Source organism: Bos grunniens, chromosome 21, assembly GCF_055505025.1.
Source record: "Bos grunniens cultivar Pamir isolate PY7600 chromosome 21, Bosgru_T2T1.0, whole genome shotgun sequence".
Lineage (NCBI taxonomy): Eukaryota > Metazoa > Chordata > Mammalia > Artiodactyla > Bovidae > Bos > Bos grunniens.
In genome coordinates, this window is record NC_141185.1 from 4,802,497 (window position 1) to 4,821,678 (window position 19,182).

Below are 19,182 nucleotides of genomic sequence, written 5' to 3' on the forward strand. Positions count from 1 at the left end.
GACTCAATCACTTTTCACAATAAGGCTCTGTTTTAGCACACAGGGGTTAATCAGCACACTTACTTCCTATCAGTCCCTTCCTTGAGATCAGTGCCCACCTGCTCCTTTTCCACTTAATTTGTCATTATATTAAAGCTGGTGATCAACAGAAACAGCGCTATGATCTTAGCCCACAACAGACAAAAAAGACATCTGCCATCCTCCACAGCACTCCAGCCTCAAAGAGTTAACAACTGAATCTTAATCAATGAAGAAATGGATTTAGCAAATGTGGCCAGAATATTAAGTAGGAAGTTAATATAATACTGCTCTGAAAATATGTGAAATTCCTTGCATCCCTTTAGTAATGAATGATCCCTAGTGGGGCTGAGTTGAATTAATCATAAATGTTAATTTATGACACATTCCAATCATGGGCTCATAATTGGCATTCCTTAATTTCATGTGCTATTTGACTATTTATTTTATTGAAATAATTCAGTGAGATCCCATTAATAATCCCCATCGGAGCTGAGAACACCAACATTGATATTTCCTTATTTCAGTCTTTAAGCTCCTTAGTCCCAGAAGTAATAGCCAGGGTCTTCACCATTAAAGCTGATTAAGTCAGCTGTGTGGTGTTCATTTTATAAAGGGAAAAAAAAAGTCTATTATTAAAAACTCTAAAAATAGAGTTAGCTTTTTTAAAATTGATATTTGCAGGGAAGACTAGATTAATCATAAACTCTACTTTATATCATATTCTCATCATTTTCCTAAGAAGGGTACTTTTTCATTTACTTAAGTTTGGCTGTTAAATAATATGAATACCACCGAATTCACTGCTCAACAAACTACAATCAGAGATATCTTACTTTACCTGCTACTTACACAGGAAGAGCCAAGGATCACCTTATTGGACTTACTTCTATGGAACTGGACATATTTTTTTCACGAGACAATCTCACCTGTTCACCACTATGTGGATTTAGGGATTCATTCACGTACTGATTTATTGTGTTATTCAGGGAATAATATTATCATACCCTTATTTTTCTAAAGAGAGCTCAAAATGGATTATTATTAAAATCTAACTGAGACTGTTTACTGTACACTAACAGTAAAGGATCTTACTATTCTGGAAAGAAGTGTGTATATATATGGTCATTTGTATATAACAGTTTTTGCTCCGTGTTGGTGCTACATTTCTGGGTGGTTGTGGTATTAAGGAAATGAAAATGCATTAACTTTTTATTACATTCCTTAATAATAGGTAGGACTTCCCCAGTGGCTCAGACGGTAAAGCGTCTGTCTACAATGCAGGAGACCTGGGTTCGATCCCTGGGTCAGGAAGATTCCCTGGAGAAGGAAATGGCAACCCACTCCACTACTCTTGCCTAGAAAATCCCATGGATGGAGGAGCCTGTAGCAGGCTACTGCCCATGGGGTTGCAAAGAGTCGGACACGACTGAGCAACTTCACTTTAATAATAGGTACATGATATATTTTTTATATTTATTGATACATTTTTTATCTATGGGTCAATATTATAATAAAAATGCAATCCATCCCCCAAAACCACAAAAGTACAAACACAAGGAACCAAGCACTCTTGTCCCACAGAGGGAATAATTCAGCCACGTGTCTTTACGATGGACCTCAGAATCACTTATGGGTTTAATCAAAACTCCTGTTTCAGATACCCCATGGAACTCATCATCGATCCAGACACATTTTTCTTTCTGTATTTACTTATTAATTGATCCATGAATAACAACTCAATCATGAAATTCCAGGAACAAAACCTCCTTTTATAATGGACCTCGGAGAACATGCGTGATCAGTTCACATCCATAATTCATACAAAATTCATATTCAACTTCGATCATTTTGGGTGCTTCTTCTATTTAATTGCCCTTGCTCTAAAGAGGGTTCAACGAAAGGGGTTGTGAAATCAGCATCTTTAATCACTTCTCAAACACAGAGTTTTCCATGGGCTTGTGGAGCATCACACGTTATTAGCCATGCTACCAGCGTGGTTTGTGGATGAACATACAATGTAATACTGCACGCACATGTGCTCAGCCACTAAGCAGGCTGCCATTTCGTCCTCCAGGGGATCTTCCAGACCCAGGGATCAACCCACCTCTCATGCACCTCCTGAGTTGGCAGGTGGATTCACCACTGAGCCACCTGGGAAGCCCCCAAATGTAATATAAAATATTCTACAAATGAATGAAATGACTGCTCTCTTTTTTCATTGTGCTCTCAGTTGTGCTGAATTAGACTAAACCTGATTTTGGATTCATACCATATTCCCATCACTGGTCCCTATTTGAGATTTCTATTTCCTGTATACACACGTTGACGCTTTTGAAATACCACTGAATGTTTGTGAACAAATCATCCTATACAAGGATAGGAAATTCAAGTCTTACTTACTTATTTCTAGGTTCTTAACGCACAAAGCTAACTGCCTAGATTTTGCTTCTTAGAAAATGAATGTGTGCTGTCCTATGTTCATTCCGTGGAGGAAACGGGAGAATTAAACTAGAATTTAAATGTAATTTAGTTATGTGCAACTAGGTAGTTATAAACTTCAAACCTTTATAATTAATCCAATATTTGACTTTCAGATAATGTTATAACCACTGTTAAAACCACCACATAAGAATAATAAAGACACTTATCAAAACTATCTTTATATTTTAACAGTTTAACAGGATAAAAGATAATTTTAATGGATGCTACTTTTGCAGAACTGGGTACATTTAAATCTTTATTTGGGTACATTTAAATACATCCAATAAGGGGTATATATTCAACACATACAAACAGCTCGTATAGCTCAATATTAAAAAAAAATTTTAATGGGCAGAAAAACTTGATTTTTTTCCAAAGAGGAAATGCCAGGTACCCAACAGGCACAAGAAAAACCACTCAGCCTCACAAATGCAAATCAAAACTACATGAGGTATCACCTCACACTTGTCAGATGACCATCATCAAAAAGAACACAAATGACAAGTATTGGCAAGGATGGGAGAAAAGGGAGCCTTCAGATACTATGGGTAGGAATGTAGAATGTGGAAAAGAGTGTGGAGGTTTCTCAAAAACACAAAAATATGATTATATGACCCAACAATTCCACTTCTGGGTTTATATTAGAAAAAAAAACACTAATTCAAAAAGATGCACATTCATTGATATTAACAGCAGTATCATTTACAATTGTCAAGATATGGAAGCAATATACAGTCCCTCGGATTCTCCAGGTCAGAATACTGGAGTGAGTAGCCTTTCGCTTTTCCAGGGGATCTTCCCAACCCAGGGATCAAACTCAGGTCTCCTGCATTGTGGGCAGACTCTTTACCAGCTGAGCCACCAGGGAAGCCCAAGAATATTGGAGTGGGTAGCCTATCCCATCTCCATTGGATCTTCCCAACCCAGGAATCGAACCAGGGTCTCCTGCGTTGCAGGTGGCTTCTTTACCAGCTGAGCTACCAAGGAAGCCCATATATTAACTGTATGTCAATTTAAATTAAAAAAAAAAAAAACAGAAAAAGAAAATACCCACAATCTCGTAAAATATCCTTATTTCACATTCTCAGTGGTGACTCTGCTTAATTCAATTTTATATGTTCATTTATTTATGTAACTACTCAAGGAATGATTAAACCATATGTCCATCATATGAAGAAAGTCAAAATGGCAAGCCAGCTAGTACTCCGGAACAGAAATATTATTATATGCAATGTACTATATGTTGCTTATCAAAAATGTAAGTAGGTTAGGAATTTTTTCTTTCTATAACATCAGTAGCAACAGCTCAAACTAATAAGATAACATTTGTTATTCATTCAATTATAACAATACATCAGTATCTATGAAGACAAAGAAAATAAATTCTGAATGACACAAGCATCTATCCATCCAGTTATTAGTCATAAACATAACTGACTAGATTATGTTTGAGTTGTTAATAAAATTTGGAGAATACAATCTGGTCAATCCTAATGCTTCTTACATGATCTGTCCTCAACATGTGCCCACAACTGTATATTGTCACCCTGTTTATTTAACTTATATACAGAGTATATCATGCAAAATGCTGGGCTGGATGAAGCAAAAGCTGGAATCAAGACTGCCCCCAAAAATGTCAATAACCTCAGATATGCAGATGACACCGTCCTTATGGCAGAAAGTGAAGAGGAACTAAAGAGCCTCTTGATAAGGGTGAAAGAGGAGAGTGAGAAAGCTGGCTTGAAACTCAACATTCAAAAAACTAAGATCATGGCATCCAGCCCCACCACTTCATGGCAAACAGATGGGGAAATGATGAAAACAGTGACAGACTTTATTTTCTTGGGCTCCAAAATCACTGCGGACAGTGACTGCAGCCATGAAATTAAAACATGCTTGCTCCTTGAAAGAAAAGTTATGACAAACCTAGACAGCACATTAAAAACCAGAGACACTACTTTGCCAGCAAAGGTCTGACTAGTCCAAGCTATGGTTTTTCCAGTAGTCTGTACGAGAGTTTGACTATAAGGAAGGCTGAGTGCCGAAGAATTGATGCTTTTAAACTGTGGTGTTGGAGAAGCCTCTTGTGAGTCCCTTGGACAGCAAGGAGACCAAATCAGCCAATCCTAAAGGAAATCAGCCCTGAATATTCATTGGAAGGACTGATGCTGAAGCTGAAGCTCCAATCCTGTGGCCACCTGATGCAAAGAACTAACTGATTGGAAAAGACCCTGATGCTGGGAAAGATTGAAGGCAGGAGGAGAAGGGGACGACAGAGGACAAGATGGTTGGATGCATCACCAACTCAATGGACGTGAGTTTGAGCAAGCTCTGGGAGTTGGTGATGGACCGTGAGGCCTGGTGTGCTGCAGTCCATGGGGTCACAAAGAGTCAGACACGAGTGAGCAACCAAACAACAACTACAATCTTCCCAATCAGAAAGCACCACACCTAGGTGGGGTCTCTGGTGAATTCTACCAGAATATTTAATGGAAAACAATTATACCAATTCTCTTAAAATTTCTTTTAGAAGATAAAAGTTGAGAAAAATTTCCTAACCCATTCTATGAAGCCAGCATTACTGCAATATTAATAAAAAGAAAACCTATAGAACAGTATCTCTAATGAACATAGGTGCAAAAATCCTCAACAAAATATGAACAAATGAATCCAATAACGTATAAAAAGAAATACAGTATGATCCACTGGATATTATCCCATTATGCATATGACATCAAAAGGGTATGTGATCAAAAGGAGAATACACACATGATTATATCCATAGAAGCAGGAAAAGCATCTGCTAAAACACAATATTCATGAGGGGAAAAAAACTCTCAACGAACTAGAAATAGAAAGGAACTTTCTCAATTTGGCAATGAATATCTATAAAAAATACCTAAAGCTAGGCCTTACTCACCCTCTGCAATGGCCCACACTCTGTCTGTGGAGTGTGCTTCTCTCTGAATCTGAATAAATCCACTTTTTACCTATCAAAAAAAAATACCTATAGCTAATATCATAACTAATGAGAAATTTGAAGCTTTCCCACTAATATCAGTATCAAAGCAAGGATGTTCTCTCTCAACACTTCTTTTCAATATTGTACAAGAAGTTATAGCAAACATAGCAAGAGAAGAAGAAGAAACAATAAGTATACTATTAGTGAAAGAAGAAATAAAACTGTCTTTGTTAACAGATGACATGGGCATCTACGCAGAAAATACAAAACAACGAACAAGAACTCGCAAGCAATCATAGCATGGCTGCAGGATACAAGGTAAATAAGTGTCAATCACTTTCCTATATAATAGCAATGAACAAGTGGAATTTAAAATTAAATTGACAAGCAAAAAATGAAATCCGTATAAATCTAAGAAAATATGAACAAAAACCATATGAAGAAATCTACAAAACTCAGATGAAAATAACCAGAGAACTAAAATGTAGAGGTATTCCGTGCTCATGGATAGGCAGAGTTAATACTATCTGAACGTCAGCTCTTTCCAACTCGATCTATAGATTCAAGGCAGTTCCAGTTAAAGTTCCAGCAGGTGCTCTGTGGTTGTAAACACCATGATCCCACAGTTTATATGAACAGGCCAAAAAACCAGAACAGTGAACACAATATTGAAGAACAAAGTTGGAGGACTGACATCACCTGACTTCAAGATTTACTACAAAGCTACAGTAATCAAGACAGTGTGGTAATGGTCAAAGAACATATAAAGTGATCCATGGAACAGAAGAGAGCCCAGAAATAAGGCCCACAAAAATATAGACAACTGATCCTTGACAAAGGATCAAAGGAAATACAATGGAACAAAGATAATCTTTTCAATAAGTGGTGCTGGAACAACTGGATGTCAACATTAAAAAAAAAAAAAAAAGAAACATAGACACAGATATTACACCCTTCCTGAAAATTATCTCAAAATGGATTATAGACCTAAATGAAAAATAAAAAACAATAAAACCCCGAGAACAAAAACATAAGAAAATCTAGCTGATCTTGTGTTTGACAATGACTTTTTAAATACAATACCAAAGATATATTATGTGAATAACTGATAAGCTGCAATTCATTTTCTTTTCTGCAAAGAAACTTTCAAAAGAACAAAACATAAGCCATAGACTGGGGGAAAACTATTTGCAAAAGATATGTCTAATAAATGACTCTTTCCAAAACTTACAAAGAATCCTTAGAATCAACAGTAAGAAAATAAACAACTTGCTTAAAAAATGAATCAAAGACCTGAACAGACATCTCACAAAGATGATAAACAGATGAAAAATAAGCATACGAAAAGACAGTCCACATTATATGTCATGCTATTGAGGCTGCTGCTAAGTCGCTTCAGTCGTGTCCAACTCTGTGCGACCCCATAGACGGCAGCCCACTAGGCTCCTCTGTCCCTGGGATTCTCCGTGCAAGAATACTGGAGTGGGTTGCCATTTCCTTCTCCAGTGCATGAAAGTGTAAAGTGAAAGTGAAGTCGCTCAATGAAGGAAATGCAAATTAAAACAATGAAGTACCACTACACACCTATTAGAGCAGATACTTTGCAGTTTATTATGAAACTAAACATATTCTTACCATATTATCTAGAAATCACACTCCTTGGTATTTACCCCAAGGAGCTGAAATTTTATGTCCATACAGGAACCTCCACATGGATATTTATACCAGCTTTATTCATAATTGGCAAAACTTGGAAGCAGCCAACACATCCTTCAGTGGGTAAATGGATAAACAAACTGTTTTACATCAAAATAATGGAAGGTCATTCGCACGAAAAAGAAATGAGCTATCAAAGCCAAACAGGCGTGAAGGAGCCTCAAATTTAGTATGACTACATTTAAAAAGACAATATGAAATGGCTATGTACAGTATAATTCCAACATTACTACATGCTGAAGTTGCCAGGGGTTAAAGGGAGAGAAAAATGAAGCGACACAGAGGATTTTTAGGGCAGCGAAATATTCTGTATGATACCACAATGGCAGATACATGTCATTATATTGGGTTGGCCAAAAAGTTCCTTTAGGTTTTTCCATAAAATGGTACAGAGAAACAGAAGCTTTTTCACCAACCCAATATATTTGTCCAAAGCCACTGAATTTACAACCAAGAGTGAACCCTGAAGTTGACTATGGACTTTGGGGGAAAATGATGTGTCGGTGAAGCTTCACAAGTTGTAATAAATGTACCCTTCTGGTGTGGGATGTTGATAATAGGAGAGGCGATACGCATGTAGAACCAGGGCGCCTATGGGAAATCCCTGTACATTTTGCGTAATTATGCCATGAACCTAAAACTGCTCTTAAAAAAATAAAGCCTTTCGGAAAAGGGAGCAACATGTAAAAAATAACAGCAGTGAAAAAATCTGCTCTTCATCAAATGCAACATTGACTCTTACATGAAATTGTCTTGTCTGTTTCTTACTCAAAAGTACAAGAGCTTTGATCTATTTAATTTTATTGGAACTCAGCACTTCCAAATGGTATTAGTCTTGTTCCTTATTTAATTATGTACTCTCATAATTGGTCCTCTCAGCGCCTTCCTTGTCTTCATTCATTTACATATTTTATTCACACACTGATTTACTTAAAATAAAATCTATACTCGAGAACCTCAACAGACCAAGAATAAGAACTGACACTTCACTTCTGCTATATGATCATGTCCCACAGAGTTAATGGGGTATTTTCTTTTTCTAATAGATCTTGGAGCTATAAAGCTTAGTAAAGTAAAATTCTCGATTCAGATACCCCAGGATACTCATCATTGGCCTAGGCTTGGCATTATACTCCTTCATTCATTTGCACCTGTATTGACTGAATCATTCATTGATTCACTAACAATAAGAAAGTCAACACAGAAAAATCTCAAAATTAAGATTTCTGAAACTTCTAAGATCAACATACAAATCTCAGTGTCACACATGCATTTATTAGCTTCCTCATTTCTTGGAAATTCTGTAGTCATGGCTGATCCATGCCTGCTCCCTTTCGTTTAATTTGTCCCATGTTAAATACAGTAGACTGAATGACCATGAACCACCCCACAACTTGAACCCTGACAATCCCAACCATCTTCCTGTGTGCTCTCACTGAAGACTCAGTAGCCAAAGTCACCTGAGGAAATTTAAATTAGCTATGGTACAAAAGTAAAGTGGAATAGTTATCTACTCTAAAGAGGATGAAAATGTCCTCCATCTTCTTTTCTTTCACAGCCTAACTTAGGTTGAATTGGAGAAATCTAATTTATTTTTGTTCATAATACATTCCTATTACTGGCTGAGGCATTATTTTATTTTTCTGAAATAAGCATGAACCAAATCTAGAATTTCTACTATTACTTAGATCTGTTTTAGCACTCTGACCCACAGAAATGATGCCAAGATTTGCACCAATGGAGAATAATTAAGTCAAGTGTGGTGGATCCATTGTGTGGAGTTAATAGTGGATTTTAGAAAGAATCTGAGTCTATAATTTATATTTTTCAAGGAATATTAGTAAGCCTATATTGCTGCTGCTGCTGCTAAGTCACTTCAATCATGTCCAACTCTGTGTGACCCCATAGACAGCAGCCACCAGGCTCCCCTGTCCCTGGGATTCTCCAGGCAAGAACACTGGAGTGGGTTGCCATTTCCTTCTCCAATGCATGAAAGCCTATACTAGATCAATCATAAACTTTGATTCATGACACATTTTAATCAAAGGGCCCAGAATGGCTAGCATATTATTTATTGACTTATCTAGAACTCAACAGAAGAATATGAAATGGTGATTAAAAGAATCCCACAGTACACTCTCTCCCAACATGGTAAGAATCTATCAATGTATAAACTATAATGGAAAAGAATATATATGTGTATATATGTATATAGATAGATAGATATGTAACTGAATCACTGTGATGTACAGCAGAAATTAACACAATATTGTAATAAAATGCTTTTTAAAAAAGAATCTAGAGCATTCTTCCTAATAGTACATGTCACTTGTGCAGGATGGGATTCATTTAAACACTTCTTACATGGCACATTTTTACCAATAGTGTATGCTAGACCCTCTATTATATATTTCTTTATCCAGTCATTCTTTACTTATTCATTTACTCTTGTATGCATGAATAATTTAAACTTCAATTTACTTTTCCACAGAAAACACAGTATGATCTGTCCATGAACAGCTCAAATTGTAATACGATTAGATGCAACTATACACGTGAATCGGAGATAAAGTGGGAAGAGCCTAGCTGCTTTTTTTCTTCATCTGAATATCAATAAGGAACAAGAGGACAAGTGAGCCGCATGGTTTTGTAACACACCTTCCTCAGTGGCCCCTGTTTTACCTTGCTACTGCTACTGCTAAGTCGCTTCAGTCGTGTCCCACTCTGTGCGACCCCATAGACGGCAGCCCACCAGGCTCCCCCGTCCCTGGGATTCTCCAGGCAAGAACACTGGAGTGGGTTGCCGTTTCCTTCTCCAATGCATGAAACTGAAAAGTGAAAGTGAAGTCACTCAGTTGTGTCCGACTCTTAGCGACCCCCTGGACTGCAGCCTACCAGGCTCCTCCGTCCATGGGATTTTCAAGGCAAGAGTACTGGAGTGGGTTACCATTGCCTTCTCCATCATTACTCCCAGACATAACCAATTAGATCATATCCTCTTATTTTCAATAAACAGTCAGCACTTCTCAAATAATGCAGAACATTGATTTCCAGGTATTTATCTCTGTATGCTATTTATCCAAATAGATTTACATTGGAATTGAGCACTTTAGAAATGTATTAATAACAAAAATATATTAAACACTCATAATTGGACCACATATGGCTTTCCTTGTCTTCTATATAGATATACTTACTCATTCATTAATTCACTTATAGTAATACCATCCAGACCTATGAATATTAATAGCCTGAGAACAAAATCCTGAGCATTAACTTCTGTTCTACAGGCATTAACTAGGTCGTTGACCTCAGAGTTACAGGGTTTAACCAAATCATTTATTCACACACACCTCAGATATGCATTGGTTCAAACTTTGCACCTTTCCATTCATGCGTACCTTTGTTTACTGATTCCCTAATTAAGTCACTAGTAATAATAAAGTCAACGTGTAAAATTCAAAAAACCCTAAAAACAACATCCTAGAATATTACTAAGGTCTACCTATAGGCTTATTTTTCATAAAACTAAGATGTTATGTCTTTTTTACAGCAGATCACAACATTATACAAAGAGATGACCAGTTTACTTGCTTCGTGTCAATCCCATATTTATACTTTATCTACTATGCCTGTCCTTCATTCCCTTAATTTTCCCATGTTTTAAAGATGGTACACATGGTAGCCAGCCTCCAAGACGGCGCCCAAGGATTCCTGGCTCCTAGTACTCGGAGCCTTGCAGTCTCCTCCCATATTAAATCATGCCTGGCCTCTATACCCAACAGAATACTTGACAGGCTGGCAGTGTATGACCTCTGAATCTTAATTACACATACACTGAGCTTTCTGCCTCCCTTTCTCTTGTATTGATTGCTCTTGGGGAACTCAGTTGTCATGTTGTAAGGACACTCAACCAGTCCTGATGAGAGGTCCCTGTATAAAGAAACTGTGGTCTCCCTGCCAAGGACCAGCACGAACTCTATAGCCTTCCGAGTGACTCATGGAGGCAGATCCTCTCGCCCAAGCTTTCACATATCTGCAATCCTACCTGACATCTTGACTGCAACCTCACAGACCCTAAACCAAAACTGCCCACTAATCCTCTCTAGATTCCTGCCCCATAGAAAATGTGATGCATAACAAATATTTACTGTTGTTTTCAGTTGCTCAGTTGTAGGGTAATTTGTAACACAATAAAAAAACTGATACAATACAATGATCAACCACCAAGTGTCATATCTCACAATGAGGACATTGATACTATATTCTCTCATCCTATCTACTCTCCTTTCAAGGAGTTATGACCTAGCTCTTTATCACTGATGCAAGGTTTAAATTAACCATGGTATAAAATAAAATAAAATACTAAAAACACTGAAGATGAATAAAAGTTCTCCATCATTTCTAATGGACCTCAGGTTACTCATAAAACTTGGTTAATTACCACTTTTGGCGTTGCATGGCATCCTTTGGTCTTCCCCAGTGGCTCTGCAGTAAAGAATCTACCTATGATGCAGGAGACACAGGTTCAATCTCTGGTTCAGGAAGAGCCCCTGGAGGAGGAAATGGCAGCCACTCCAGTATTCTTGCTGGGAAAATCCCATGACAGAGGAGCTATAGTCCATAGGGTCACAGAGAGTCGGACACGTGGTCTTCTTTGATTTTATGTATTTAGCTCTTTTTCCTTCGACATAATGTCAGGATGAATGAATCTTCTTACCCAAGGACATGAATTTTGACCACTGTCGTCTACCAAAGGCTCTTGATAACTTGTGTGTGCTCAGTCACTTAGTCATGTCCGACTCTTTGCGACCCCTCGAACTGTAGCCTGCCAGGCTCCTCTGCCCATGGGAATTCCCAAGCAAGAATACTGGAGTGGGTTGCCATTCCCTTCTCCAGCAGATCTACCCGACCTGGGGATCAAACCCAGGTATCCTGCATTGCAAGCAGATTCTTTTCCATATGAGCTACAGGGAAGTTCCTCAATCCTCTACCCAAAGGTAAAAATTAAACTCTTAAGACTATTGAACAATTAAATCAGCTAGAGAGCTTTCTTTCTGTGATATAAGATGCACATTTTTATAAAGAATGGAATAGGATAAATTTAACTTTTTAAAACAAGCTGGAGTCACGAGGTACTAGATTAATCATAAACCTTGGATCCTATCACATTCTTATTATAGATTTTGTATATATTGACTTGTTTACTGCTTAATTTTTAATTAATACAGCAAATGCTGTTAAATCCAGCACCTAACACAAGAATAATTAATGTAACTGGTATTCTATCGATCTATGTACTCCCTAACCACACAGTTCACAGCCTCATTCATCTTTTTCAAAGGACCACATTCATGCATTGCTTAGAGTAGGCTGTGAAATATTGGTGTAATATTTACCTTAATTTTTCAATGACTTTTATTTTTTTCTTATCTAAATACTCCAAGAATAACTTGATAAGACAAGAATCCTTTTTTCATTGAAAATGGTTTATCATTACCTCTGTTTCATGACACCTGCTCCTCACAGACTCACGTACTACCTTCTTTTAAATCATTGACCAAAATATGAACTCATTCATTCATTTACTTTTAACAACACATTCAAAACGAATTCAAGCCAGGACCCTGAAAGAGAACACTGACTAACACCAGTATCTTTCCATACACTCATTCTCCACAGACAACTGGTTAGATCCTTTCTTGTTTCATTTTAAACAATAGACAGTAAACAGAGTGATTTGATCATATACACTAACATGTTCAATACTTATCTATGTTTGGCCTTTTTTCAATTAGGCACTTATTTAAACAATTCTTTTTAATGTGAATGGTTTGTTCCTTTTCTAAATAACCTAACAACTAACTACCCAACAGCAATCCAAAAGCAACACGGATTCTTGTAATAGCATATCTCCTCTATGGAAAACTGTTACATAAGACCTGATCTATTTAGGTTAGATTAGTACTTCAGGAAATAATATATTAATAATCCTTGCTCACTGCTGACTTGAATCATTGATCATCATTCATTTACACTTCATTTATTCTTGCATTGCTTTACTTAGGATACATTTCACAGACACTAAGAAATAAAGCTCAAAAAATGCATCTTTGATTACTCCTGACTTTTGCTGTAAGTCCCTTTTCCACTAAGGAAATAAGATTTCTTTTTTCTAATGAATCTCAAAGTTACAAAGCTTCATCAAAATCCTTGACTCACACATCTCAGATACTCATCATTAGTCTATATTGAACATCTTTTTCTTCCTTTTTTATGTATTGTTTATTCTTTTATATAATGATTCACTAATAATAATATAATCCATCCTCATGAATCAAAAACCCCAAGAACAACATCTTTGACTATCACTAATAACCATCTATATATGCCCACTTCCCACTGTGCCAAAAGACAACATTTTTTCAATATTCTTATATATTTGCTTTTTGCACATATAAATTAATCAGCACCCTTGCATCATATGAGTCCCGTTAGTCCATTAGCTTGGCCTTTTTCATTTAAAGACAACGCAATGAACGACTTAGGGATGCATAATCTCACTCCACAACTAGACAATTTTGTCCATCTTCCAGTGTGCTCCTCTGTCAAAAAATGAACAGCCTAAATCTTTACCAATTGAGCAGTACTTGAAATGCACTGCCAAACTAAAACGCAAGGTAAAGCAGCCCTAGAAATGAAGAAAACACCTGCATCTTTTTTATTGAATTTTAAGAGACCTAAAAAATTAATCAATCATAATCCCCAATTCTGGCCCACGTTGGTGTTACTTGGTTTTATTTATTAATATATCCATTTATTACTTTGAAAAATTTAAGTGACGCCCATAAACTAACCTCTCAACCCAAGAACATAAACTCTGTCACTTACATCACTGTTCTGTCCTTACCCACCAAGTGTGTAAAAGCCAAGATCTTCAGCACTAGATAATGGTTAAATCATCTGTAGTATGCTCACCTGGTGAAAATGTAGACTTTCAAACAGTTTTCTTTAATGGAAGTTAGTTTTTCAGTGTTGATTATTAATATAAACTTTGGTCATTTAATAATCTCATCATTGCCCAAGAATGGCACTCTTTATTGACTCACTTAATTTTTATTTTTAAATAATACAGTGAATACCAATGTGAGACTACAAACCTTTATCAATTATAAATATGTGTCTGCTGCTGCTGCTAAGTCGCTTCAGTCGTGTCCGACTCTGTGCGACCCCATAGACGGCAGCCCACCAGGCTCCCCCGTCCCTGGGATTCTCCAGGCAAGAACACTGGAGTGGGTTGCCATTTCCTTCTCCAATGCATGAAAGTGAAAAGTCAAAGGGAAGTCGCTCAGTCATGTCCGACTCTTAGCGACCCCATGGACTGCAGCCTACCAGGCTCCTCCATCCATGGGATTTTCCAGGCAAGAGTACTGGAGTGGGGTGCCATTGCCTTCTCCGAGTATGTGTCTACATACTCCCTATCCATAAATCTAACAACTTGGTGATTGCTTATAATGGACCTCACCTGTGCAGCATTGGATAAGTGTAGATCTTTATTTTACAGCATATTCTCACCAGTTCACATGATTTTTTCTGAGTTATAATGTCTAGTGATTCATTTATTGATTTCTGTATATAACTAGGCATGAAATAGATTATTTACAAATTTGTCTAAAGAATTTCTCCATGTAAATTTTGTATGTGTTCTTAGCCAAAGTGGGGAGGAACCCAGAGTTCTCCTTCTTTATCTTGACAGTATTTGGATATATCCAGAGTACACATTAGATCTGGTTCCAGACACATGTTCCTCCCTGGCCCCTCTTTGGTCTTCTTTTGAATAACTAGTCTATATATAAAATGCATTCCTTTCTTCTCTTGTAACAATATATCAAGATCAATGAAAAAACACCAAAGTACTGCATAAGAGCACTGGATATCCTTCTTAATGCTCATAGCCTATTGACGTAACTGACTAAATCCTCTTTTGATGTTTTTTAAATAAAACTCAGTGAATAGAGATAGATTAATCTTAACTCTGATCATATGATGAAGTCATTTTGCTTTATGTTTGGCCTTCTCGCAATAAAACAACTATGTAAGCAACTCTTGATGTAAACTTTTTTTGTTGTTCTCTTATCATTAAACCAGCAAAACCAGCAATGAAAGCAGCCACCTGGACTCTTCGTTATCTCTGGATTGTCCCCGTGGATGAGTTCAGAGCTTTTATCTGGTCATCTACAGAACCCCATGTTTCAAACATGCACTAATGATAATCTTTGCTTTATTGCATAATTCCATAATTGGTCTCTGCATGGCCCTCCTTATCTTCATTTATATACTTATTTATCCATTTCTGATTTCATTTCCCAAAGAGTTTACCTTCCGCCTTTTTCTCAAAAGGCCACCGATTTCAAGATAGGAATTAATTACAATTTTGGATTCAGACCTAACCCTCACTCTAGGAGTCCTCATTGATGGGTCCAAGCTCAGCACTCATTTTCCTCAACCATTTACCCCTTTGTGTATTGATTCATTCACTAGTCCAGTAATAACACAATCACTACACATACAACATAAAATCTTCAAAGTATGATTCTTGAATGCTACTAAGATCTATCTACATGCTCATTTCCTATAGAACTACTAACATGAGACCTCCTTTTCCAATGACCCTCAATGTGGACATACGTGCTCCCTCCCATGGAGATCTTTTGAAGGGAAAATGTTGAAATCAACTGTCATGTAAATATAAAAGAATAGCAAACATCCTCAAAATATGTGAAGCATTTTCCAAATTTTTGGAGGACTCATCAGTTGTACAAAATTGAATTAAACATTATCACCTATGGTTCATTAGCTAGTCTGTCATTGGTACTGTACAGCATTCTTTAATTTTATACTTTTATGTAGCTATCTAATATTTTTTGAAATATTTCAGTGAACAATGAACAAATTCTCCTAACCAAGAACATAAACTTGGAATGTTACCCAACTTGGTATATATGCTTCTTAAACAAAGTAATATCACCCAAATGCTTCTTCATTAGATACGATTAAGTCAGTTACGGTGTATTAATTCTGAAGTGAAATGGAAGCTTTAAAAATAATGAAAAATCATGAATTTAGGTATGTTTAGAGGATACTAATTGCAGAGTTCTAGATGAGACCTAAAGCCTGTTTCATGTCTTTGACCCAGGAACATCACTATTTTTTATTTACTCAATTATTTAATTTTCATTTTAAGCTATATACTGAACACCACTGAATCCACAATCTAACCCACAGGTCAGAACTTTAAAGTCAGATTTTCTTCTTAATGAATCTTTCTTGTGCAAATCAGATAAATTTTAATCTTTGTTTTTCATGGCCCAAGCTTGACTTGTCTTTATGTATTCATTCACTCACTCATTCATTCATTCATTTAATTACTGGTGGAATAAGTTCACCAGCTGCTCATTTTATAAAGAAAACAGAAAATGCTAAAATGGGCAGCAACCCAGAAACAAAATACTATTATGTGCATCTGTCTATGTGCACATTATGCAAAACAGGAAAAGCCTGGATTTTTTTTTTAAGTATGAAAGTCAACTGTGGAAAACAGGATAATCACTATGTTTATTCCATAATAGAGCGCCTCATTGGTGTGCGATTTGCATCTTTCCAGTAAAATATGAATCTATTCATTCATTCACTAACAGCAATATATAATTATAACATGTCACTATTACAATTATAACTCACTGGACAAAAACTTTCCAGTAATATTAGCATGTGATCATATACTCACAATCAACCATCTTAAATTAGCCATAACTCTTGTTATAGGACTTATTCGCATCACTGGTCCATGATTTTCTTTCTATTTGATATTTAATTATTTGTGCAAACATTTCGCCCTTTTCTTAACAAAATAAACAATCAGCAACCAACCATCAACCCATCAATCCATCATAACAGTATTCAATCTTGGACATACTTGTCTATTTGCTCCCTGCCAAAAGAGGTAAAATCTTGATATATTTATTTTCCTAGACCTCAGTGCTTCAGAAATATTTGAAAACATATTCTCATAAATGAACAATGTATGGCTTTCCTGTCTTCATTCCTTCCTTCCTGACTTTCTCTACTCATGCATTACTTCACTTATAATAAAGAAAATCCATACCCAAGGAACACAGAGCCTAAGAACAAAATCCTGAATACTCCTTTCTTATGCCACAAGCACCTTTATCTAGAGGGAATAACTAGATCTCCTCTGATAACGACCTCAGAGCTACAGAGTTTAATCAGAACTCTCAAGTCAGACAGTCCAAGACACTCATCATGGATCCAGACTTGGCATTTTTATCTTCTTCATTCACATCATTCCTTCAAGATCATTTTTACATGAATAAATTATAATACAAGCAATATCCATGAATTATAAATGCCAAGAACAAGATGAGTGATAGTTACTAAGTTGAGTCTACTTATTATTTGTCACACAGAACTAATACATTTACTGTCTTCTTTCAATGCACCTCCATGTTGCACAAACAGATCCTCAACAGGTGTGTTTCAAAGCAAAACCATATTGATAATAGGCTTCTGCTTATCTCTTTACCCAATCTGTCCATATTTTAAAGGTAGTAGAATAAAAAACTATGAACCGCCATCTTCCCTTACAACTATAACAATGTAATTTTCTTCCTGAGTTCTCCATCCTCAGCAAATAAACGATCTTGATCTTCCTCAAGGACTGGATGTCTAAATATACTTCGGGGTCCTACTAAAATGGGACATTATGTGGCCCTAAAAATTATTAATCATGAACCTTAGTGCATAACATCCCCCTCTTGATCAACATTTGGTGTTCTTTAATTTTATTTATATAAGTGAAACCAGTTTTTTTAAAAAATAATTCCTTGAAAATCCATGAACAAACTTCCCAAATTGAGGACATGAACTTCAACAGTTATTTATATTGATCTTTGTGCTTTTTACTGACAATGGCAACTGCTAAGAGACTGGCCATTAGAGAATACTTGAGTTGGCTGTGGTATGTTCATGCAGTAGAGGAAAAGCCAATTCCACACAGTCTACAGTAGATGTTTTTAAAGGGATGTGAGCTTTGCACTGCCAGATTAATCATAAACTTGAATCATATCACATTCTCATAATTGGTAGAAAAGCTGCAATCCTTTTTATTTATCAACTTATTTGATTTTTCATTTTAAGCTATGTAGTAATAAGCATCACTGAATCCAATACCCAAGTCAAGAACAGAGGTTTTAGATATCACAGGTGCATAGTTGTATATTCTCTGCTCTTAAGTTAATGGCCTACTAATTATTTTCATGAATTTTGTGCAGAATTGGATAGCTTTTTAAAACTAGTGTTATGGCACATTCTCACAAATAATCCTAGCTTTATCTTACTCTATGCCTTTACAAAGCCTTTCATTTATATATTTAGTTTGTGATGGAATAATCTGACCATCGATTTATTTTCCTAAAAAATATATCACTTATAGTAAGATATAAAATATATTGTATAAATATCAAATATGTAATAAAACATATACTGTGAATATAAACTATAATAAAATTATATATATATGTGTATATATATATGAAGTATTAAACTCTCCAACTGAAACCCAGAACTGAAACACCATTTTCACATGCATAAGTCTCCATGTGACTTAGAAGGAAGAAACTAGGTCCTATTTTATTCATATGAACATCAGTAGGATAGATCAGTATTAGCGATAAACCTTAGTTCAGAACACGTACTCTGTCTTTGTTCATAGTTTGCCTTTTTAAAATAATCATTCAAGATAAATCATATTATCTCAATTACCTGAGAATCTACACACTGTATACTTGAATACCAAAAATGCTAACAATTTCCACCAGGCTTATTACCCACAGAAATATATGACTATATCATCCTCCCACCAACTTTGAATGCCAACATGGATACCCACGTGTGACCCTTTTTGTCTTCATTCACTTACATAT

General features: G+C 36.2%; 1 long non-coding RNA gene and 2 other non-coding genes across 32 annotated transcripts in view; all 3 read right to left on the reverse strand.

The window, feature by feature from the left end:
* LOC147348947 (uncharacterized) overlaps window positions 1-19,182 on the reverse strand; it is a 117,293-nt gene that overhangs the window by 62,308 nt on the left and 35,803 nt on the right. The gene's annotated exons all lie outside the window — the stretch shown is intronic.
* LOC147348986 (small nucleolar RNA SNORD113/SNORD114 family) lies at window positions 1,632-1,706 on the reverse strand. Its single transcript, XR_015150767.1, has one exon. It is a non-coding gene; the product is annotated as a small nucleolar RNA SNORD113/SNORD114 family (small nucleolar RNA).
* On the reverse strand, window positions 13,359-13,429 carry LOC147348987 (small nucleolar RNA SNORD113/SNORD114 family). Its single transcript, XR_015150774.1, has one exon. It is a non-coding gene; the product is annotated as a small nucleolar RNA SNORD113/SNORD114 family (small nucleolar RNA).